A 26,512-nucleotide genomic window follows, 5' to 3' on the forward strand; every position below is an offset into this window, starting at 1 on the left:
GAAATATCAATGTCACAATGTATCAAACAAAATTCAATGTTGCAATCCAATGAACAAAAGTTGACGTTACATGTGATGAGCAAAAATTTTTGCATCACATTGCGATAAACGAAAATCAACATTGCAAAATGACAAGCAAAAAATCAACATCATATAATGACAAACTAAAATGAACATTTAAAATTTGATATCGCTCTATTATGAACAAATAACAATGTCACAATGTGATGACATAGTCAACCTTTTTACTCCACAATTTATAATAAATGTTTAAATAATCGACCATATGTTTACCATTGTCAACCTCAATTAACCTTAATATGCCATATTCTACTATAGTTAACCACAATTGATGATAGTCAACTATAATCAACCTTACCTAACCATGGTTGACCATAGTTGACCATAGTTAAGGTTTCAAAATAATAAAAATAATTAATAATTTTATAAGCTTTTTGAACACCTCAACCATATTCAACAATGGTCAAACTAGCTTAGCTATGGTCAACCATGGTCATTCATGGTTAACATGGTCTACCCTAAGTGAACATAGTCAATAATATTCATCTATAGTCGAACATTGGTAATCATGCTTTGCAATGTTCATGCATGGCCAACCATATCTAACCATAGAAAATGTCAACCATAATCAACTATGGTCACCATGGTCAACAATGATCAAATATGAACAATCATGATGAACCATATTCAATCATATAAATCATAATCAATTATAGTTAGATGTGGACAACCATGGTCATCGATAGTCAACTACATGTTGACCATAATAATCCCTCTTCAACGATAATTTGAATATATTTAAGCTTATCGAACCATGCAGTACTGTTGTAGGCGCTGCGACACCCACCAAAATTTTGGTCTGCATCCAATTTCAAAGCCTTCCTTGGGTTTTTCCTTGATGTTTGCAAGCACTTGGGCTCATCCCATGAGCCCATGTTGAGTCTTTGCACCCTCCTCGCTTGACCATTCATCGGACATCTTTTTGCATGTTGGTGACAATGTCATGCTTACAATCATGTTCTCGCCATGCACAACGTCTTCCTTTGTGTGTACAAGTTGTGTCTGCTATGTAAACATTCATCGCACTAACACACAAAGTTGTACGCAGTGTCGCGCAAGTGTCGTCGTGGTCATCCAATGATCTATCACAAGTGTCATGCTTGTCGCTAGCATTACCGGTCAGTCACACTAAGTGTATGTTGTCTCGATGGTTTGAGCTGTCTTGTCGTTAAGTCATGTTGAGTGTGTGTTCGCAAGGTCATGCATGTACGAAGTCACTCGTTCACACACCTGGTCATTTTGTTAAAACTTTGTTGATGAGACCACCCTCCAATAGCTAAACATCCGCTGAGCTGCATTGCGCAGTTTTAGCTCTCAATGATCATGCACTGCTACCCAAAATTGCGTAGAGCTTGAAGCTACCTCCCAGGCAGTCTGCACTGTGCAATCTTGGAATTGACTCGATTAACTGTCACCAAAACAATGCAGAAGTTTCCTTGCAAGCCATCTCAATCAGTCCTGCCCACAAGCACATCAACCAAGCTCCAACTGCCCAACTAGAGAGTTTAAACAAGCAGTGAGCCCAAGCCTATCTCCCCCAAAAAATTGTGCAAAAGCTGCCAAGCATGCCTGCTCCATTGATTGAAGAAATTTCAAAGACATGTCGGACGGACACCATGTGTCCATCATTGCACTGCCCTACAAAAATTGTGCAGTTTTCCCAACGAGTCACCTAGTCGGCCGACCTGCTGCTCACCTGGAAAACTGCATAGTTTTCATGAGCAGTCCCCCAGCTGCTCAGCATCATGCTCAGCTCAAAAACTATGCAAGTATGTCCAGCAGGCCAGCCGCAGTTGCGTAGTTTTTTCCAGTAGACTCCCGCAACCTGCTACTATCTCCTTAGAAAATTTGTGCAATTTTTCCAAGCAGCCTCCCACAGCTCGCTGCCAGTTCCCTAGAGAAATTGTGCAATTTTCACTGCTAGTTTCCCTTTGCTGCCTGCACCATATCCCTAAAACAATTGCGCAGATCTACCCTCTAGCTGAGCCAGATCCTGAAAGGTAGTCACTGCTGATCCAGATTGCCCATCTCAGCCTCCCAGTGACCTCTGCGTAGTTTTCATGAACAATGCCTCGAGCCTGCATCCCATCTTGAAATCTACCTTGCAAAGCATTCTTCTCTCTCCCTAACACTTGGATCCGAAAGTGAACGATAATGCATCATGGTAGACTAGGGGATTTTTGGATTTGATGTCGTCTCATCATGAGTGATTGCAGATATAGGTACATGGATGAGACATGTTGGGATGGGGTCCTCTGGGTCAGTTGTGGGGTTAAAATAACTCAAGTTTTGATGTATTTTTTGTAAGAAATGTAAAGTCTCTGCGATTTGTGGATGCAAAGCACGTAGATCGTTAGGAGTCAAAGAGGTTTTAGCCCCTTGTTTATGTAAAGTTTGAATTGTTTTCACGATTGTATAAATAAGTGTGTCTTAGTGAGTCTAAGGCAGATATATTAGAAAATCTTAGATATAATGGGTCAGTAAGAGGAAAGTGATAGCACAGAGAAGTGGGTTAGATAGGATAGAAAGGCTCTGCAACTAAGTGCGTGGAGGCCTAGGTAGAGTTCGCAGCTAAGTGTGCAGACACCTGTAGTTGAGTGCGCAGGGTAGTTTTGAGTCTGTAAACCTGAATTGAAGATCAATAAAGAAGATTATTGAAGAATTCCTCTGTATATATGTTTATCTTTGTTTACTTCTATTTATGATATATGTTGTCGATGAATAATGTGTTTATGAAATATTAATCTAATGATGTGCGATTCTCTTGAATAACTCTTAATAGATGTACGTAACACATGTTAAGTACTTTCGTGAAGAATGTGATAAATTCTGCGACGTTTACTAAATAACTTAAGTAGATATGCGTGAACAATAATATAGGGTTGTTCGTTAAGTGGATAAATCAATTGTTAAGGGTCCGCAAAGACTGATTGTAGACCTTTGTGAATGTCTGAAGGTTGTTTCGATAGAGTTGTAGTACTGATCCCTAAGGGCTTATTGATCTGCGTGAAGGTAGACTCGAGGCACTAATAAACATCATACTCATCTCTGGATGTAGAAACTTGGTTCTTCCATCCCCCCATACTGCTTCGGGTGAGACTACAACCAGCGCTACACAGGTTGTTGCCAAAAGGGACAGTAGTGTAGGAATTTGTTGGTTAGTGCAACTAACTCTGAACCTAGGTCAGGAACCCCTAAGCCAATAAATGGTTTCATTTCCAGGATGAGGTTCTACTTGAAGGAGATTTGTGATGTCGCATCACTGGAACCCAATGAAGAAACAAATTGAAAAGTGGTTGGATAGAAAAATTCACGAATTCGCGGCGCAGGAAAACAAATATCTATGCTTATCAAAGGAGCAGTGGTTGGATAGGTATTTGTACACAAAGATAGATGAAATTTTCTTCTGCACCTTCCCAATCAAATTATATGGGTAGTTAGCTAAGTTGGTAGATGATCAAGGGAGGTGGATGCTTGATAGTCCAATAGTGTGGACTCTAGAACTGGTACAATGATTAGAAGCCTCTGAAGACAAGATCACGCGGGTTGTCGATCATTGGCTCGATCGAATTATAGGAGGATTTGTTATAGAATTCACAGTTGATACCTCAGTCAGCTACAATGAAGTGGAGCAATGCCTTTTCAAGGGAACGCGAGGTAAGTATTTGAGATCTTTGAATACCTAGACTAAAATGTTGTTATGTGAAAAACAGTTTATGCCATTGTCTTGATGTTCAAAGCTACACGAAGTGGAAAACTCTTTAGAGATTGAGACAGATCAGGTCCTGAATATAGCCCATTGATTGGACCTCCTTCGAGCGACGATGAGGGAGCGATACAGGCCTCACTGTGGAGTGTTGTCGAGCTGATAATACATAGGTTTCCGTGGACACATCATCCATCCACTCCACCTTCACCTCCACCTCCACTGCATACACCTTCGCCCACACCTCCACCACCACCACCACCATTCAACATGTCAAACACAATGAGGTTGACAATTTTCAAGGGCATCGGAAGTGATGATACAAAGGAGTTTTGGTTTGTTGTGAATGTGTGTGGAAAACACAGCAGAGTACTGATGATAATATAAAGAAGGCACAGTTGGTTATCGCACTACAAGATCGGGCACTAACTTGGTATATTAATTACTTTTCTGATTATCTTCTAGCAACGCTAGTAGAAACTAAGGTTTCTTTAAACCAGGAATTTAGTAAGCCTAAGTTTGACTCGCAGTCAATAGTTGGATTTAAGGAAATCACGATGAGGGTGGATGAGACGCCTTGGGAATTAGATCAAAGGTTGAAATGTGTGATTCGAGAAGCTAACATGTAACTCACAGATGGTCAGCGTTGCGAGTGGTTTATAGCTTTGCTTCTGCCTCACCTGAAGATTGCTCTGTCACATCAGAAGATATGAACTCAAGCAGAAGCCCTGGAAATTGCGATGAGGTTGCGTGCAATGCCAATTCAGGATGCGACCTTGGGGGTACAACAAATTCACAGTCAGTTACAGAGCCTCTACTTAGAATTGCAAAGCTTGAATAAAGACAAGGAGACAAAACCCGAGTTGCACGCGAAAGTCTGGTGCCTGAAGTGTAAGAGCCAAGGGCATGATAAAGACCATTGTCCCATATTTGAAAATTATATTACAGGAGGGGGACCAATTCCCCTGAGGTCAGAAGCTCCACCAGGGCCGAGTGCGGGGGCTACGCTATGGTGTGGTATCTGTTAGGTTAATGGACAACATGCAACAGATAATTGTTCTTTGCTTCAAAAGTTTGTCCAAACACCTCAACATTTGTTCTGTAACTTATGCAAATCAGTGGGCCACCATAAGTGCCATTGTCACAGCTATGAGCTGATGATGGAATGAAAACCTACATACCAGATGCAAGCAGAAACACGGCCTGTAGAGTAGGGTGATGGAGGAGCACGCGGAGGATATCATGGACGAGGATGAGGCTGAGGAGGAGGAGGGCTTGATAGAGGTTAGTGTTAGGTTATCTGTTACAACTGCAGGATACCAGGGCACTACATGCAAGAGTGTCAGAATCAGACATGCCCGTCATGTCAATACTACAGCTAGTTTGACCACACTATAGAAGAATGCTCGATGCTGATAGCTAAGATGAAGGAGAAAAAGGCGCATCCTCAACAACCTACACAAAACTTACAAATGATGAGAGTTGAGCCCCACGAGGAATATCAAAGCCTGAATATAGTGCTGAGAAGCAAAATAACAACTACCGATGATGAAGGAAAATAGCCTGAAGAGGATGGATGGGTCCACAAGGGCCCGAAAAAAGAAGGTTTTGATGTGGAGCATGCTAAAGAAAACTTTTATGGAAGACAAGAAAATCATCGCTAAGGCCTCTACCCCAGGAAGCCAGAACAAAGTACAAGAATCTAGCGCACCTATAGAGGTTGATCCCTCTGTTCTTACCATGTTCTTGGAGACCTGCATGAAACTGTTGCGCGATAGTAAAGATGTGAAAGCCCTGCAGGAGTTAATAAAAAAATGCACCAGCAAAGAGAACATCCTTGATGGACACCGTGTAGTTAGAAAAATTGGCAAACATAAGGCAAGAATAGGGTGCGAGATGAGGCTCACCACACAGATAGGAGATTATGAGATGGACCAGGTCATCCTGGATCTGGGATCCGATGCGAACGTACTACAAAAGCAAACATGTGAAAGAATGGGGAGACCCGCGCTGCAGCGGTCTTCGATTCAACTCAGAATGATGAACCAACAGAAGATCATCCCTATGGGATGATTATATGGAGTAACAGTTGATATAGAAGTTGCAAGCACAATGGATGACTTTGCGGTAATAGAGATCGTTGATGACAGTAATTTGTACCCCATGCTCCTGGGAATTGACTAGGCCATTGCAATGAATGGGGTCATAAACTTGAAAAAGAGGACAATGTTGTTTGAAAGGAAATCGCTTCGGGTTGTAGTGCAGTTGGACCCTGTAGAAGGGGCATGCTACACTGAACTGGATCACGACTATGAATAAAGTGAGGATGAACTAGATCAGATCTACAAAGTAACAATGCAAGACCAGGACTAGATCAATCCAATGGCAGATGGATGGATTGCATGGGACTAGGAAAGTTCATGTACCTTTGTTTCAAATGAAGAGTTGGAGCATTGGTAGAATCGTTTGCATGAAGTATCTACACTGCACTACAACATGATGACTAAATCATTGTGTTATGTGTCTTCAGAGGTAAGGAACTTACCTTATTATGATTATTTAACTGACATGGATATGTTTTTGGATGCATTTGAGTGCGAAGTCCCTGAGGATCACCACTTTCAAGCATTAGATTTGGCAGTACGTGCTACGCCTGCACGATGGTGGGGTACGCACAAGGATAGATTTGATGGATGGCAAGATTACAAAAGAATGATGAGGTTATGGTTTGGGCATCCTAACATTAGATTGACTAAGAAATATAGTGGGAAGTATGATCCTCGCAACCACCTATGGAAATGGACTAAAGCATGGGGGACAGAACCACAGCCAGAGTGGGTGCACTTATTTTGCCATACTTTGGACACAATCTACATGAACTGGTATTTGGAAACGGAGCTCTACCATGGCACCATGGAGTGGGATATATTGAGGGAAGGGTTGTTATTGACCTTCAGTTTTGAAGATGGCTTCGCGAGCATCGATGAAGCCCTACAGGAGATTAAGGTAGTTATCTTCAGAACATCACAAGAACCTCTGGAATGGGTCCAACTAGATTGGAACACCTAGCTGCGCCATGCACTGGAATGTTATAATGTGACCATTGAAGAGGAGGATCATGATCCAAGAAATATTAATATTCCAGAGGTGGAAGGGCTTCATGAAGTTGAGGGCCCGCAAATAGACAACTCGAACATCATTGCGTCATTGAAGACAAAGCAAGTAAACATTGGGTCTCAAGCAGAACTGAAGTTTGCAAATATTTGGTATTGTTGGGATGACAATACTATGGATAAGGTTGCTGATTTACTCTATGAATATCAAGATCTCTTCCCTACAAAGTTTTCATATTTGAAGGGCATAGTTGGTGATTTGGGCGTTATGAAAATCACTCTGAAGCCGGATGCGAAGCCTGTTAAATAGAGGCTGTATCGCCTTAATCCTAAATACAAGGAAAAGGTTCGCTAGGAGTTGGATAAGATGTTGTAGGTGGGCATTATAGAACGAGTTGAAGAATCTGATTAGGTAAGCCCAATGGTGGTTCAAGAGAAGAAGCAGAAGGGTGAGATAAGGATTTTCATAGATCTGTGGAATCTTAATGATGTGTGTGTCCATGATCCCTTCCCGACGCCATTTACCAATAAAGTATTAGACAATTTTGGAGGGCAGGAGGCCTACTCATTCACTGACGGGTTCTCCGGATATCATCAGATTAAGATCATGTCAGAGGATAGGAGAAAAACAGCCTTTGTGATGGAGTGGGGTTGTTTTCAATACAATGCAATGTCATTTGGACTCAAGAATGCACCTGCAATATTTTCTCGTGTAGTCATCACAACATTCAAGGAGTTCATTCATAAGTTCTTAGAAATGTACTTTGACAACTAGACAGTGTTCAGATTAGCAAAGCGACATGTAGCAAGTCTACCCCTGATGTTGGATACAAGTCGCAGATACCATATCACACTAAAATTGATGGAATACATATTTTGTGTCCCCTTTGTAATCTTGCTAGGTCATGTGGTGTGAAAGCAAGGGATGATGGTGGACCCTGCAAAGATTGCAGTAATTGTGAATTTGAGGGCCCTGAGAAATGTTAAGTAACTGCACGCGAGGCTGGGACATATGGGATATTACAAAAAAATTATCAAAGCATATGCTCAAATTAACGCGCCTATGGAGAAACTGCTGAAGAAGGATGCAACATTCTATTGGGACGAAGAATGTAAAAACAACTTAGATGTCTTGAAAGAAAAGATGGTCACTGCACCGATATTGGTATTCCCTGATTGGAAGAATGAATTTCACGTACATGTCGATGCCTCTTGCATTGCATTGGGTGTAGTATTAACGCAAGCCGGTGAATGAGAAATGGATCACCCTATAGCCTTCGCAAGTAGGAAATTATCAAAGGCTGAGAATAATTAGTCAACGCCTAAGCGCGAAGGATTGGCCATGGTGTACGTGCTGCATAAGTTCAGGCACTATATGTTAGGAGGGAATTTCAAGATGTACATGGATCATTCTTCCTTGAAATACTTGGTCAATAATCCTATGTTGGGGGGGAATATCTACAAATGGTTGATACTATTCCACGAGTATGACTTTGAGGTCATTGCGAAGCCAAGGAGGTTGAATGCACGACCAGACCATCTGTCACGGATCAAAACACGAGAGGATCCTAATAATTTGGAGGAAGGGTTGTCAAATGTGCAACTCTTCATGGTGCACGTAGTGGATAACCATTTTGTAGATATAATTCATTTCTTGACTACGGGGATGACACCAAAAGGGTACACAAGTCAATGAAAGAAGGAACTAGTAGTGCATGTGGAAGACTTTTCAGTTATTGTGGGACATATGTATAAGATGGGTGCAGATAAAATATTGTGAAGATATGTGCCATATTTTGAGAGAAATAGCATTCTCGTTGAAGCTCATGAAGGGGCTATGGGAGGACATTATGTAGGAAAGGCGATTCTGTAGAATATTTCCCGCGCAGGTCTTTGGTGGCCAACGCTGCATAAGGATTCCAAAGCGTATTGTAAGGCGTTCGATGCTTGTCAGAGAATGGGCATACCATCATGAAGGGATGAATTGCCATTACAACCTAAAGTATCGTTGCATCCTTTTGAAAAATGGGTGATTGATTTTGTTCGGCCAATTCAACCCGCAGGGAAGAAAACTAGTGCCTGCTATATCATCACCGTGATGGAATATCTAACCAGATGAGAAGAAGAATGACCGATTAAGGATTGTACAGGGGCTATGGAATCAAAGTTTTTGTTTGAGTATGTCTTAACTAGATTTGGCTACCCAAGAGTGTTGATGAGCGATAGAGGTATGCACTTTCTGAATGAAACAATCAGCATGTTAACAGAGGAGTTCCAGGTCTACCATCAGAAGAGTACACCGTATCACCATAGGCCAATGGAACTATGGAAGCCTTCAACAAGATTTTGGAGAAAGCACTGACAAATATTTACAACATGCAGCAAAATGACTGGGATGTGCACGTACCTGTAGTACTATGGGCTTATAGGACTACTTGCAAGAAGCTGATAGGAAAAACGTCATTCAGGTTGGTCTATGGGGTAGAAACTGTAATGCCAATAGAGTATATTATGCCTAGTCTGTGCATAACAGCTCTCACAGGTCTGGCAAATGGTGAATCCTAGGGGGAACGGCTTGCACAGATGATGGAGCTCGAAGAGGAACAATTCTTGGTAGGATTCCATCAACAAGTATAGAAGGAATGTGAAAAAGGCTGGCATGATAGCCACATCAAGCTCCACACATTCAAAGTAAATGATCTTGCCTTGTTATATGATAGTAAGTTCACTATGTTTCCGTGGAAATTTTAGATGCATTGGCTAGGGGCATAAATTATCAAAGAAATTACAGATGGAGGCGTAGTTCAGCTCACGAAGCTGAATGGAGAACCTTTTCTAGGAAGAGTGAATGGGAGCCAATTGAAGCTGTATACAGGGGATCCTGCACAATGACTATACAGCGGCAGGATAGTCTTAGCGCTCCAGGCAGTTGCAAGGGAGTGCGGAACTCTAAACTACACTACCGCAGTTGGAGGACTACACAACAGGTGGGCTACATGGAATATGCTGAAGATGAAACCTATGAAGTTGCCCACAGGAAGTTGCGCTATGGAGGGAATTTCCATGTAGCATAGTAGAAAAGTGACCGTTGGAGTCACCATTCATGACTTGACAGCCAAAAGATGGTTAAGAGGAGCAGGCTTGTGGCATTTAAGGCCAAAATCTTTGAAGATTTGCCACCAAAACAACATTAATTGCCAGAATTTGGTGGGAATGGTCGGATTTCAATTCAAAAATCCCTATAAATTATATGTGCGGTCCAAAAGATAACACTTTGTGCCTTTAGAATTTTTTCTTAAATTTGTTGTTGGTCACTTATGAGCTGAGTGTTTTGGGAGGAATTCTTCACGCACACACACGTTTCTTCGGAAGCCCATGAGTTGTTCATGGAAAGGATGATTGCCGTCAACCCCATCGAAGCCCTAAGTTTTGAAGCAGCCATATCTGATGCCCAGGACCAAAAGTATCCAGTGTTGAAGCTACGCATGTGGTGCCCACAACGCTGAGGTCACTAAGGCCAAAACAGTCCACGGCGATAGACAAACAACCTACCGCGACATAAAAGCAACCTGCAGTCAAGGAAAAGTAGAAAAAGCCAGTGCATATACACACTTCCCTAAGGAAGAATACCATGACACCAACCTAGAATAAAGTTAAGCAACTAGCGAAGGATAAGCAGAAGGTAGTAGACCTAGAGGCTGAAGAAGGCCAGGGAATGGAGGATATTGATTGTTGTGGGGAAAAGTATCCGATGCGGATGACACTAACCCTTTCTAAAGGTGACAGACTTTAGCAACAACTGAATGACAAAGTTTTCATGTTCATCTTTATGAAAGCACAGAGAGAATAGAAAGAGGATCAACCAACCTGGTGTCTTGCGCTTAGTCGATCCTTGTCCTTCTCGCTTTGTATCCCGTTCCCAGCTCTTTACTCTCCAAGCCGATCCAGCTACACACAGAATCTGCACAACAAAAGGGAGCAAACTACGAGATACAAGCAATCATAATTGAAGCATGGATTAGGTTGCATCAAATATACATGTAAACACAAAAGCATCTATGTAAAACAAGTATATAGAAGAACATGCAAACTTTATTGATAGAAAGTAACAGGGTTCCAGAGGAAGTTACAACCAATGATGTTGGCCCCAATCCAACAACACCTCCTCGGCAGCAAGAACTCTCTTCTTCACCTCTAGTAAAACAATCACCCAATAATCCTGGCAGTATACCAACAGCACCTCCTTGCTTATACCAAAATTCCAGCCTCTTTAGACCTCATAGAAGAGCTCTATATATAGGAGAGAAGAAGAGAGGATGAGTCAGCTTGAGGCTGGCATAGAGCTGACTAGTGTCCTCTCCCTCTTCAGTTAATCTTCAGTTCTTGAGTCCACTTGGAGATCCTTGCTTACACATGGTGATCAAGTACCTCTTACTCATCACAGGGCGAATCTCATGAACCAAGTGTCAGTTTGGAAGCTTCCTGGGCAGTTGACACCTTGCAGGATGACTGTGCCACTTGGCCAATCTCGCCCAGCGCAGGTAGCCTTCATTACTTTTGACTTTCAGCGCAGGTACAGAGTGGGACAGTTGCATTACAGCGCAGAAGCTCAGTTAAGCAGCTGACATGATCCAAAATAAGCCTGTTTTGAAGTGTTTTCAGGTGGAGAACTGATTGGAAGTGCTGTTGTTTGATGACCTTGTTCTTTTAGGGGTAAGAACAACATGTTTAGGGACTGAGGATCCCTGTAATTATTGACATTCCATGCTCCATGATGCGAGGCACAAAAATGTCTATAACAGTTGCCCCCTAAAGTATGAGGCCGTTTATCGGGTGAAATGCTTTATCTAGAGGATCCGAAGTTCGTTCCAGTGCTGAGGAGAGTGCCCTGTAATACAATACAATACAATACATTATTTTTCATTCATCATTATTCTCATGATCTAGCTGAGGCGGGCATTCCCATGCTCAGCTTTTTATAAATACATTTTGGTACGTATGACAGACGATCGTCTGAAGATAGACTGATAATTTTCTGCTGAAATTATCATCCTTTGAGTAGGATGATCATCTGCTGCAAAGATGTACACGGCAAATGCTTTTATATTTCCTGAATATATATCGCAGCCCGGATGGATGAAACTAGATCCGGGGTCTTCAAACTCGTTCGATCTTCACTCTAAGTACAAGTCGATCCATGTGAAAATTGCGCTGAAGTCGAACATGGAAAGACATCGCTTGATTACCGGTCAATAATGAAAACCGTTAACAAGCGCGAGAGGAATCACCAATAATGACGATGACCCTCAAGGTACTGCAGTACAATTCACGTGGCGTGAAAAAGGACTTGGCGTCGAACGCCACGCAAAATCTTCTGGTCGAAGGTCATTGATGTATACCTGTCGCCGGAAGTGAGAAACTTGCCATTGAGGCATGCAAGCTTCAAAGTACTGATGGGGGTGTTCCTAGATCAACTTCTTGGATAATGAGCTGAAGTCGACAAGAAGCGATCCGTCAAAGGAGGGCCTTAATGAATCCCACATCAATGACACAGAACAGAGCTAATGACTTTAGTGGAGGTGAAAACAAACTGTGACATATGATTCAGGGTGGCGATCATGAATGGATGAAGGATAATGTATGGCAGTGGATGGGACACGGTTGACACTTTCAGAATGACCCCTCTTGAACATATAACGACACTGATGCGATGGATCGGTAGCATTACCCCAAACGTGGATGGTGTGGCGAGGACCATGGTGATGAGACCGGTGAATGAAACAACCTAACCCGATGTGATACGGAGGAAAAGTGTCATGTTCAAGAGTGACTTGCTACCATTAAACTTTGAATGTTCTCCCAATTTTTCCCCAGTCATTTCTGACCAGTACCTCTTTATTTTTGTCAAGCTTGAGGAGGATAACATATGCTTGTTCTATAACCTGCCCTTCGGGCAAGCCCATCGCTATGATTTAACGAGCCTAGTGATAGGGAAACTCGTTCTCGTCTAAAGACAAGTTTGTCGCTATTTAATCATTTTAACGAGTCTAACGACAAGGAAAACTCGGTCCTTTTCATTTTTAGAGAGTCTGAAAAGGTACAGAAAGTCAACTCCATAATTCCTTTTTCGTCATCAAATCCCTTAAGTCCGAAAAAGTATAAAACAATACAGAAGGGATGGCTGTTCGGTACTTTTAACGAGCCGAACAAGACAAGCGCTCGATCCTTTTGTGCAATAATCCCTCAGGTCCAAAAAGATTAAAATTTAGAGGAGGGATAGCGTTCCGGTCATTTAACGAGCTGGAAGGCCAAAACTCAGCAAACTTTTCATATTTTACGAGTCAGTGAAAAGAGCTGAAAGAAGACTCGTCTTTTGAGGAACGAGTGATAAACAGGGATAGCTACAGATTCCAGGTACAGGTTGGAATTTTCCAATCACGGCAGTGTCACAAGGATGGCTAGGTGAAATCACTCTTCGCAGCTGTTTCTCAAAAGAGGTAAACACACAAATGGAAGTGAATGATCGGCCAAATGAACAGTGGAGGTGATGGATGAAAACACGATCAAGGTTCTTATGGCTGATGAATTTACGATCTCAAAAGGTTATTTACCGGTTCATTTTTTCCATGAGCTTGAACTCTGAGGGAAACTTTTGCTCACACTTTTCTATTTTTTAACGAGCATAAATTCAGTCCTAAAACTGCTCGGATTTGCGTTTATTTTTTAACGAGCATGAACTATATGCTAAAACTGCTCGATGATAAGTTTGCATGCCCCCAGCATAATAATGAAAATCGAGGTGCATGCCCCCCAAGCTTCATTGCATTCAACTCGGTGGTTGGAATGAAGGTTTACCTTTGAGATTGGGGATTTGTTTCATTTTTTAATGAGGTTGACATAGTAAAAGAACTATCCTCATGACTCCTTGTTTCATTTTTTAACGAGGTTGACATGAGATTAGAACCGTCCTCGGGACCCACTGTATTTACAGTATTTCCATTAGGGCGATGATCCATGCTGACAAAATATTTAGGAATCTTCCGAATCCGTTGGATATAGAAGATTTCATATTGTAGGTTTCCACTGTGGCTACCTCCGCCAGATTACCCGCCGGCGGTAGGGCAAAAGTACCCATTAAGGCAGGGTCTTTTAGGAGACCTACTCCAATATTTTGGAGCGATTGATTACTTTCATGGATCATTGTGCTGCTTCCCGTAACTTGAGAATTGTTGGGGAGAAATTTTTGTTGATCGACGATTGTAATTTTTCCTTGAAAAGGAAATACAATCCTCCTGAAGTAGGTCGACACAATTGCAGCCATGGCATATATCCAAGGCCTTCCCAGTAGGATGTTGTAATCGAGGTTTCCGTCGATTACTTCCACATCAACTTCCACTGTTTTGCCCCCCAGTTCGACTTGCAAGTTACTTAAAATCCCGTATGGAGTGTATGATCGTCCATCAAATGCTTTTAATGTCGTTGACGATTTTGACAAGGGTGGTGAGCCTAAATTTTTCCAGCAACTCATCGACATAAGACATGTAGATGCCCCCTCATCAATAATTGTTCGATGAACAGTTTTGTTGAGGGCTTTCACTTGAATAAGGAAAGCTAGTTGAGCTGGTAACTTAGGGTCATATCCTTTATGATCAAAGGCCACAAGATTGGAATCCATTGGGCCAATCCCACCTATTGCTGATAATAAAGTTTGCTCTTGGGAGGGGCAATTTTGCGGTATCTCAAGTGTCGACATAGCGGACGGCGATTGGGCCAGGTCCTCTATTATATTATAATTCTGTGCTATTTTGGCACGAGGATTAAATGTCGATTTGTGTACTACTCCCTTTGGCAACTTTATCATTGGTTCCGGAATGATGGGTGGCACAACTTTGGTCAAAGCTTTCGTCGAACTACTAGGTTGTTCATTAGCCTTGTTATTCGACAGCCATGGATTCCCGTAATCTTTATTCCTTGTCAAAGCATTATTCTGCTGCTTTGAGGTAGACAACATAAGCACTTGGGATCGGGAAGCATTTTGATTAGCAACCAGATTTTGACCAGGATTAGGAAACGGATCAGTCAACACAGCTGAGGTTTTCGGACTCTTAAAGAATCTTTTAAGCTCAGCTTTGCATGGACAATCTGCTGTCCAATGATCCTCATCGCATATATGACACCCCGAAGGGGGTTTCCCTTTTCTCCCTTTCTTTTTCTTCTTGTCTCCTGGTTGCTTCAGTTGTTTGCCCTTGTCGTCCGACACGGCACTTACTTCCAAGGCAAGAAGTTCTTCATTTGCATTTTGATTCGAAGTCTTACGGGTTTTCTTAGACGAATCCCGTGTTGACTTTGCGTTTGCAGTGCCAATCACACCATCGCCGGCATGAGAGTCACTATTTGATCCAGGAGGGGGAGGAATTGAAAATTCCGGTCTAGGGGCGTCAGGTATCTTGTCATAGAGCGTGCCAGACTGAGTATATACTAAGTCTAAATACTGGGCACGAGCAATAACTTGCTCCTCTGTTACGACGCCTCCCTTGGCCACATCTTCTGTTATAGAAGGAAGAAGCGACTTTATAAACCACTCAGCTAAAAGCTGATCTGGAACATAAGTCTTTACCATTCTGCGACGATGACGCCACTCATGTATATGATCTGATATATGTGTGGCCGTTGTCTGCTTGAAATTGGTTAAGATCTCGGTTCCAGTTTCGTACCTTATAGGTAATTGAAAGTGTGTTAAGAAAGTCGTGGCTAGGGAACTAAAATTGTCGAAAGAGGCTCTAGGTAATTCAATATACCATTTAGCCGCCGGACCAGTCAATGTCCTCTGGAAAAGGCGAAGCCTTATCGAATCATCATTCAAGGTATTCGACGAACACCACAGATGGAATGTCATCACATGATTCGACGGGTCTTCGCCAGGATTTCCATTGAATTTAGGAATGTCCGAAGGAAGTTTGTGAGGAATCGCTGGCCACCAATGGGCATAGGCGATTGGATCGTTCGTTAATCGATGTAAATCTGGTAATTCTAGAGTTGCCACGAATGGCAACTGCTGATTCAGGTTTGGCGAGGCGTACCCAGGATATGATGGAATCGCCTGAGCATTAGGCCTTTGCATACCAGCATAATGCAACTGATGTTGATATGACTGATATGGCTGGTGGACTTGGCCACTGTAAAGTGGTTGATTTAACCCGTTCTGAATATAGGGTTGTCCACTATTCGCAAAGATCTGTTGCTCAGATCCCTGGTACACCTGTTGAAACTGAGGTTGTTGGTATTGCACCATCCATGGTTGTGAAGCCATGTTTTGCTGTGCTATACTAACCGACGGACCAAGATGCGGGGGTATTGTTCCCGTTTGTATCTGTGTCGTCCCGGCAGTTGGCGATTGTGGTTGTGTTGCAGGGTCAAGGGGCTGTTGCATTACAACTTGGGGTTGACATACAACAGGCGTCGATTGAACTTGCGACACGGTTACAATTGCTGGCGTCGTCGGGATGCTAGACATAGGTACACATTGTTGCATGGAATATACAACTCTCGGTTGTTGGGGTAACATAGGCACCCAACCAGTCGTCGTAACTTCAGTCAAACCTGAATGTGGTTGAAAACTGCCGTATGGGTATCCTCCCGGAGGGGGAAGTGAAAGGGCATATTGCCCCCCATACGGTAACAATCCGGAGCTCAAGGGTATAGATTTCCTTTGAGGACTGGATGGTCCAAACTGATTTCCAAAGGGATCAATTTGTCTAGTTTCAACATAAGAATTACCGGGTATTATACCGGAAGAACAAACTGGAACAGACCAAGTTGTCATAATAGTTCCTGGGTGGACTCCTTCTAGCTGTTGAGAGCTAGTCGGGACAGCTGGTATGCCGGCAAACATCGTCGGAGTGACAGCAGGAGCTTCTGCTGTCGCTGTGTCATTTGGCACAGTCCTAGATGTCGACGGTTGCTCAGACATTTTAAGTCTATCCAATAAACTGCCTAACGATTCTACAGGAACTTCCACTGGCGATGGACAAACTTCTGATGCAGAAGGAAAAAGAGTGATGCCTACTCCAAAATGAGTTAGAGTATTTGCTTGCTGGTCCTCTATGATTTCCTCTATTGCAATCAAACCAGGAGGAAGAGGAAGACCATCAGGTCCGTAAAATATTTCTGGTGCCGAAGAAGGGGTTGCTTCGACAGCGACAGTTGTTTGAGCAACAAGACTCTGTGGACCGGTTTCAGATGGAACTGGTTCAGTTATGCAAGTACTTGTTCTCAGACTAGGATCAGTACAACTGTCCCTCTGTCGCTGTTGAACTTCTTCAATAGAGGCAGGGATTCCAGAAATATTAGGAGTGACCAGAATCTCAGATGTAGTTGGAACTGTTGTTCTAACTTTAATGGGAGATTTTGACCCGGTCAAGCGAGTTTGCTTCGTCCGTACTACTCTCGATTCCGGAGACAAAGACGGTTGACTCGCGAGTCTCCTCGAACGACGGAGTTCTAATTGACTTTCCTCCACGGTTGCGGATTACTCGATCAACTAAAATACAAAAAGGGGAATTATGTTTCCGTATTGAATGAATTTTATTAGACGCTTTTAGACACAACTTTGCTTTTTCATGTTTTAAGAGTCGAGAAAAAGCTAAAGATGACTCTAGTCGCCTTCGATGTATTAACGAGCCCGAAGTGACAAATGCTCGGTTGGACTTTTTCAGTTATAGAGTTTGAAAAAGTCCAAAAGAAACTGCTCTGGAGATCTAGGCAGAGGGTGTGCCAAACCTTTCGCGAAACCACAGAATACGTTTTACGGTACGGGTGGTCGATCTTCGTGAATGCTGTGTTCACTGCATCGCGATCAGTAAGGCGGTCGACACGGCTTCCTAAGGATAAAGGATAAATGCCTATAGGGGTCTCCCAATATACGCGACGGTACGCGGGAGCTCAAGTCCGTATTAGTGCTATCGTCCCTCAGGAGGAATCACCCACCTTCGTAGAGATCGACAGTCACTACGTTTAACGACGCCGGAACACGTCTCTACCTAGACCTCTATTGTGAGCGTTATGTTACAATGCGTTTTTAGATTCATTCAATATATTTTAAGTTGATCTTGTTTATCAGTTTGTCTTTCAGGATCACCACGAGATGTATTGGTACAAATTCCTAAATGCAGCTAAAATGATAAGCAAGCTTTCACAATCCTTTTAGCTTTGAAAATCCTAACTACTGAGGGGAGAGAAAAAACAATATCTTTCCACACAGAGCACCAAGCACAAACTAATGCACTTTCTCCTAGATCAGACACCCAAACTTATCAAAATGCAAATGCAAGATGCATGTATTTCTTTTCTTTTCCTTTAATGTTGATGTAGACAAAAGGAAAACTGTTGTATGATTTTCGAATTCAATTTGAAGCGTAAACAAACCAGTTTTTCTAAAATGAAAAGACGCTTTACAGGTACTTGTTTCAACACTAAAAATATATGAATTCAAACCATAAAGTGAAAAACAAACAAACTTAAACAGCCATGAACAGTAATAAAACTAGCTCTTAAGATCACTACGACACTTTTACAGTTCTGGATCTAAGAGGTCACAGCTAGACTAGTTCGCTTTTCACAATGGGAAACTGTAAATGAAACAAGAAATACTGAAAGAACAATCACAGTTTCATCACACAACTGAGGCGGAATAATGGCAAGGACAGTTGGTTTCAGCAAGGTACAATGACAAGCAACAGCAGCAAAAACAATGGTGAAAACAGGGCAAGAAATAGTAGGAAACCCTAGTAGCAATAGGCAAAACTGGTTCAGTGCAGGTGATACACTGTCAGTTTGACATTCATCGCAGGTAGCCTTCACGGGACCTGCGCTGAAATGCAGAATGCCTTTGGACAGCCTGCACTGAAGGACGAGAGTTGCGTTTTCTACAGTTTCCGGGTCATAAAAAGCTCAAAAATGCACTGTTTTTGCTGAAATAAAAAGCTATAGGTCAAGTACAGGCTAAGGGATGATCAAGAGGATGAAGATCTATCACAAAGAGTAAAGAGTCTTTTGTAGATAAGCTCTTCAAATCTTGAATTTGCTCAGCAAATGAGCAAGAGTAGCAGTCCCTCTACTTCGCTTTTGATATAGTCAAAAGCTTTTCGATTTGGTACTCTTTTCTTCAAGAAATGAATAGCAAAATACTACAAACACCAACAAGATACTAGGCTCCCCAGCGGAGTCGCCAGTTTGTTGTGGGGAAAAGTATCCGATGCGGATGACACTAACCCTTTCTAAAGGTGACAGACTTTAGCAACAACTGAATGACAAAGTTTTCATGTTCATCTTTATGAAAGCACAGAGAGAATAGAAAGAGGATCAACCAACCTGGTGTCTTGCGCTTAGTCGATCCTTGTCCTTCTCGCTTTGTATCCCGTTCCCAGCTCTTTACTCTCCAAGCCGATCCAGCTACACACAGAATCTGCACAACAAAAGGGAGCAAACTACGAGATACAAGCAATCATAATTGAAGCATGGATTAGGTTGCATCAAATATACATGTAAACACAAAAGCATCTATGTAAAACAAGTATATAGAAGAACATGCAAACTTTATTGATAGAAAGTAACAGGGTTCCAGAGGAAGTTACAACCAATGATGTTGGCCCCAATCCAGCAGCACCTCCTCGGCAGCAAGAACTCTCTTCTTCACCTCTAGTAAAACAATCACCCAATAATCCTGGCAGTATACCAACAGCACCTCCTTGCTTATACCAAAATTCCAGCCTCTTTAGACCTCATAGAAGAGCTCTATATATAGGAGAGAAGAAGAGAGGATGAGTCAGCTTGAGGCTGGCATAGAGCTGACTAGTGTCCTCTCCCTCTTCAGTTAATCTTCAGTTCTTGAGTCCACTTGGAGATCCTTGCTTACACATGGTGATCAAGTACCTCTTACTCATCACAGGGCGAATCTCATGAACCAAGTGTCAGTTTGGAAGCTTCCTGGGCAGTTGACACCTTGCAGGATGACTGTGCCACTTGGCCAATCTCGCCCAGCGCAGGTAGCCTTCATTACTTTTGACTTTCAGCGCAGGTACAGAGTGGGACAGTTGCATTACAGCGCAGAAGCTCAGTTAAGCAGCTGACATGATCCAAAATAAGCCTGTTTTGAAGTGTTTTCAGGTGGAGAACTGATTGGAAGTGCTGTTGTTTGATGACCTTGTTCTTTTAGGGGTAAGAACAACATGTTTAGGGACTGAGGATCCCTGTAATTATTGACATTCCATGCTCCATGATGCGAGGCACAAAAATGTCTATAACATTGATGTTGAAGGCGCAAAACCTATAATGAAGCTCACTGGGTATATCCCTTCGAGAAAGGGAAAGGAGAATATCACTAAAGACCCAGACTCAGAGAAATTCACCATCTCCACACCCCTGCTACCTAAGCAGGTGCCTTTTGAAGGTCTGTGGCTCACGTGAGTCCCACTATTGAAGATGGAGGATTGGGACCTTGCAGATCATGCTAAGTTCCCACACTTAGCAATGAACAAGTACATGAAGAGAGTGTATTATGAAGAAATAGGTGTTACAATGCTAGAAATGGAGTAATGGGTCCATGGTGTTGAGCAATCAGGGTTTCTCAACTTGCTATGGGTGCCACATTATCACCGTACCCCGATTAACATAATTTGTATACGCCAGCTACTTACATTGGTGCAATATGGGTTCCTATGGCTAGGAGGGCCTATACCTATCATAGATATGCTCGTTCACAGGATTACACACCTCCCATAAGGTCTGAACCTAGCCAAGGAGTTTGGCAGAAAGATGGGAGAGAAGGAGCTTGTAGGAATAATGAGGAAAGATTACGAGATTGTAAATAAGTCACACGGGTACTCAATTTTATCTATCTCTAGCCCTACAATTAAATTGGTTGCATAGATGTTGGCTGGAAAGGTGATGAGGAAGTGCCGCACGGATGAATTTCTCGCGCCTATAGTGTCCCTGGCTACTCAGTGCGCAAAGGGCGTGAAGTTCAACTAGTCCAAGTACCTGTGCCAGGAATTCCTCGTGAATTGCCGCAAGGCCCAGGATGAAACCAAGTCATTTCATTACACTTCGTTATTATTGTCTATTGTGTTGGTTACATGTGAACTACTAGAGGATGGCCAGTTTCCTCCATTTGAAGAAGGATTGTCGGAGGTAGCGTAGTTCACCTCCTTATGGGCTACAAAGGACCCCGCATGGATCACATAGATGGAAATCTATTGGGTCCTCATGGAATCGAGTCTCTGCATGGAAATTAACCAGAGTCCAAGGTTGTCCCCAACCCTGTAAACATAAATGTCAGCCTACGCAACATTCAAGGGTGACTTTCATAAGGTGTATATCTAAGTACAGAAGGATCTAGGGCAGAAGTGGCATGACATCCCATACTTGATCACAAAGATGAATGTACAAGTGGTGGTAGAAAGATGGCCCACAAAATGGCATGCCCCTTTTGATCTAGATGCTGGACCAAGCATGAGTGTGGAGAGTGCTGCCACAAAGAAAAGGAAGGAGGTAGCTAAGTAGGCTACGAAAAACTTGGCTTCACAAAAAAATAAGGATGCTACAAAGATGGCTTGGGTTGAGAAGGAACGTGCTACCAAGGAGAATGTAGAACACATGCAGCACAAGACCTAGAAAGGTGACAAGTCACCTTCACCAGAAATAGAAATAGAATAGCTTACAGGACAAGGTAGCGAAGGAGAGGAAGGGAAACACACCCCTTTCATTCTGAAAAGGTTTGCCTTTCTTATTACCTTTCAAGGATTTGTCTGCTGTGGTAGAATGAATAGTGTGGACCTATGAGGTTTTACCAGGGTTGGGTGGAATATGAGAAGACTCATTGGAAGTAGTGTTGGAGACCGACTTTTGTTTGGAAGAAGATTTTGCAGGTGTCTGTGTCACTGAACCAATTACTCCATCGATAGGACGTGTAGCAAGAGACTTAGATGACGTCAAATCAGATGGTGGTATGGGTGAATCAGGTAACACGTCATATAACATGCAAAACTGTGAATAGACAAGGTTTAGATACTGGGAATGCACAGTAGCTTGTTCCTTAGTGGCACATCCTCCCATAGCTTTGTCCTCAGCAATTTTGTTGACGAAGGATTTGGTGAACCATTCAGTCAACAACTAATCAGCAATCTCAAACTTACTCAGGCAACGCCGATGCCTCTGTTCATGGATATGATCAAAGATGTGGGTCGTGGTGTCTTTCTTGAGCAACGTTAATAGATGGGTGCTGGTTTCATAGTGAACTAGAAATTGGAAATGTGTGATAAAGGCCATGGCGAGAGTGTTAAAGTCATAATAGGTATTTCGAGGTAACTCGATATACCATTTAGTTGCAACACGTATAAGAGTTTGTTGGAAAAGGCGAAGATGAATGGAATCACCAATGTAGGAATTCGAGGAGCACCAGAGGTGATATGTCATCATGTGAGCTTGTGGATCCTCTTTTGCTTTTCCTTAAAACATCAAACAATCACTCGGAATCTTGGAAACGACTGGAGGCCAGTATGGAAAATGAAGAATTGGATCATTCATGAGTCAAGACACATCTGGCAACTCTAGTGTAGCCAAGAATGATAATTAGGTGTTAAAAGGCATTGGAGGTCGATAAACGGGTCCAACCAGAGGAGCCCATCCCTACTGGTAAGGATTTTGTCCCCATAGTGGAGGGTTTTGTCCATAGGGCATTTGATTTCCTCTTTTGCTTTTCCTTAAAACCTACGACAATCACTCGGAATCTTTGAAAGGACAAGAGGCCAGTATGGAAAATGAACAATTGGATCATTCATGAGTCGAGACACATCTGGCAACTCTAGTGTAGCCAAGAATGACAATTAGGTGTTAAAAGGCATTGGAGGTCGATAAACGGGTCCAACCAGAGGAGCCCATCTCTACTGGTAAGGATTTTGTCCCCATAGTGGAGGGTTTTGTCAATAGGGCATTTGATTTTCCCCCACTGTAGGTTACCTTGCCCGTAAGGTGGATTTTGACCTTGAAAGCCTATTGACCATGGACATATGGATGTTTCACCTGCTATCCTTGGACATAAAGATTTAAGACCTGCTGCCCTTAGACATAAGGATTTTGCACTTCGTGCCCTTGGACATTAGGACTTTGGGCCTACTGGTGCAGGACTTGACCCTGACCTTGTCCTTGAGAGGGTTGTCCCTGTTGATATGAGTACAAAGGTTGTTGCTGCCCAAGTTCTCCCTGTTGCTGTAAGGGTTGACCTTGCGGCTGCAAAGGTTATCCATGCGACTGTAGAGGTTGGCCTTGTGAAGACATAGGCTGGGAGGTTTGTTGAACATACTGCATCTGTGACTATATTGTTTGCTCCAACTGTTGCAAGGGTTGACCCTGCAGCTATTGCAGTTGTTCTTGCTACGACATCACCTATCCCTGCTGCCGCATGGATGGCCCTTGCTGCAACAAAATTTTCCCCTGTTGCTACAGAGGTTGTCATTGCTACTGCAATGGTACTTGAAGAGTTCTCAGATTGATACCTTGAAAATTTCCAAACTATATCTGGCAGCCACAGGGAATGGTGGATGGACCAAGTTGAACATACTGTCCATGGTGAAGGATGTAAGGTGGATTGACCATTCCTTGGGAACCATATGGAACATAAGGAGTTTGGTACTAAACTTGAGCCTCATAAGGCTATTGATACTGGAAATTTCTTAACCCAGATGGACCAATGGGATTTTGAACCTGTTGGTACTAGACATTGCTTGATCCAGTAGGACTAGCAGGGTGTTGAATAGCACCATAGGAAGGCTAGTTCATCCCAACCATGTGATCTTGTGAGCCACTCACGTTTATTGTGCCTGACACCATAGAAACATTCGGATGCCGCCCCCCAGGCGGTACAACCTGTCCACTTACAAGAGGGATTAACGGACTGAGAGAGACATGACTCGAGACCGTCGATTGAACCAGACAGGTTACTTGAACCAACGAGACAAGAGGATTCAAAAATGGTGGGTTGCACCGGGACTAAAGTAACTACAGAAATCACTTTCTATTGGGAGGTCGAGTTCTGAATGAACGAACCTATGGTAGGCATAGCGCCAGATGCCCAAACATGGTTATGATAAAGCGATGAGGCACTAGGTGTACCTAAGAGCAACTGAGCTAAAGTCACATAATTAGGTGGAGAATCTCGATAAACACTGATAGGAATGCTTCCCGTATAGGGGAAACCTTCAAGTGGAAAAAAATATTCTTCCTCTTCGAGAGTATGTGGAGTGGAGACCTCCGAGTGACCCAAAGAAGAGAATGAAATTTCGCCTTCAGATTCCATAGGTGGAAACAAGCGACTACGAATGACTGAAGATGTTCGAGGAGATAATTCTAAAGGAATTCTCTGCTGATCGTACAGACTATATGGACGCTTTGGTGATATCAGAGCAGGATCGAACAAAGGATTCGAAGGATAAAAAACCAATCCAAGCTAACCTTTAGTAATCGGTGAACTCTCAGGAGTCTGGACAGGATTGTCTGGAGATTATAGTTCAATATCAAATCGCGACCCAGTATCTGAGGGGGGTTGAGGATGAGAGGACAAAGGTTGAATGCTCATAACAACTCTGAGTTCAACGCCTTGGTCCTCAAGTGAATGCGGTAATTCAGGAAATGGATCCTCGGACAATCTTTCAACTGGAGGAGAGGAAGAGGAACTAGGTGAACTGGATGGTTCAGCCACGATGACTTCGTCTCAAATAATAGGAAAAGAGAGATAAATTTCAAGGCTTTAAAATGTACCTTAAGTAATAATCACGATTTGGTCTCGAAAAGACTAACAAGGATCTTATAATATCATGGGCAAAAAATTTTTAAGACACATAAACAAACTGGTGCTCTTTCGTGTTTTAAGAGTCGAGAAAGAAGCAAAGATGAGTCTATCACTTTCGATTTGAAACGAGCTCGAAAGGACAAGTGGTTGGATGATCTTTTAAGTTTAATGAGTCGAAACAATCAAATGATTACTTAGGATGATCTAGGTAAAAAGGATTACAAGGTAACTGTGAACTACAGAATACCTCCCAGCAAACCGAGAAGTACGGGTGAGCAATCTCCCCGAATGCTGTGTTTAGTGTATCACGTTTACAAGGCGGAAGACTCAGCTTCCTATGGATAACAGACTGTAACCTAATGGGGTCTCTCTTTTTATACGCAATGGTATAGGGAGCACAAGTCTATACTAGCGTTGTCTAGTGCCAAAGCAAACGACAACTGCTACGTTTTAAGATGTCGAAACACGTCCCTAGCCTAGACCTCTAAATGTAAGCGTTATGTTTCAGTGTTTCCTTAGATTAATTCAATAGATTTTAATGGTTGATCTTGAATTAGGTTTCAATTACAAGGCCCTACCATTGTCATCTGACAAAACTCCTACATGCAGCTATATGAGAAAAGAGATCTTTCTTCGATGAAAGTTAACTCTAATTGAGGGATAGACAACACACAATCAATGCAACAATCAAAGAATGAAAACTTTCACTAATACATGTCCTAAATGCACTTAATCTTCCCTTAACAGCAAAATAAGTTTCATTTAATTTCCAATTCTTATGATGACGTAGTTCTAGCTTCTCAATGACACTACTAATGCAATATTTTCACTTAATTAAACTAGAATGATGTTCTTCTTTTCATAAAATACAAAAAATGTATCTTTCACATAAAGCACTTTAATGAAAATTTTCACAATTCCAAAAAAAAAAGCATCGACCAATACCAAAGCATGATAAATGAAACTAAAAGCAACTTCTTCGCCCAATCAAAAAAACCAAACATATAAATGCTTCAATCGAAAAACCAAGCAATGTAATCTATGCTCAGAATGAGAAAATAGACACTCAAAGTAAGAGAACAAATCAGACTCTTTCAGTCATTCAATTGAAAATTAATAAATGAAGATGTTGCGACTGAAATATGTATTAAATGAAGCAGCAAATCAGGAACTTGACATAATGGGTAAAAAAGCAAATGAATGGTAACTAACCTAGATGGCCTAGGGTCATAAAAACCATCCAAAAAACTAAAAAAATCAAGCAATGAAACTTCAAGCCAATCAATCAATCAAAACCAGCAAGCAAATCATTCTACTCACATTTGGGAGGGAGAAGAGAGGCTGAGGGTCAAGACACACTGGCACTCGAATGGGAAAAATTCTGACTTTTTCTTAACTTAGAGACTGGAGCGACTGCCTAACAGGCAACTAGCGCCGATTGGTATGATCGGCACAACTGACCTGACTATAACTAGCACTGATGGGTTGATCGACGCGACTGGCTAGGCTACAACTAGTGTTGATAAGGGGATTCAAAGAAAAAATAAAAATAAATTCACATAGGGCCAGACTTAACACATCAAATAGGCTAAGAGGCAGAAATTAATAGGACAAGACACATTGGTCGTGATCTAGGGGAAACCCTGATCTTCACCTATAGGAACCAGCGCAACTACCTAATTGACAAGAAGCACCAGAAGGCGGTCAGCAAGACTGTTTTTGAGAAACTCGCATTGATTGGCAGGACTATCAGAAAAATAAATGCGCTAA

This window comes from Pinus tabuliformis, chromosome 3_1 (assembly GCF_031772625.1).
Source record: "Pinus tabuliformis cultivar Carrire ecotype Pingquan chromosome 3_1, CPIR1, whole genome shotgun sequence".
Taxonomy (NCBI): Eukaryota; Viridiplantae; Streptophyta; class Pinopsida; order Pinales; family Pinaceae; genus Pinus; species Pinus tabuliformis.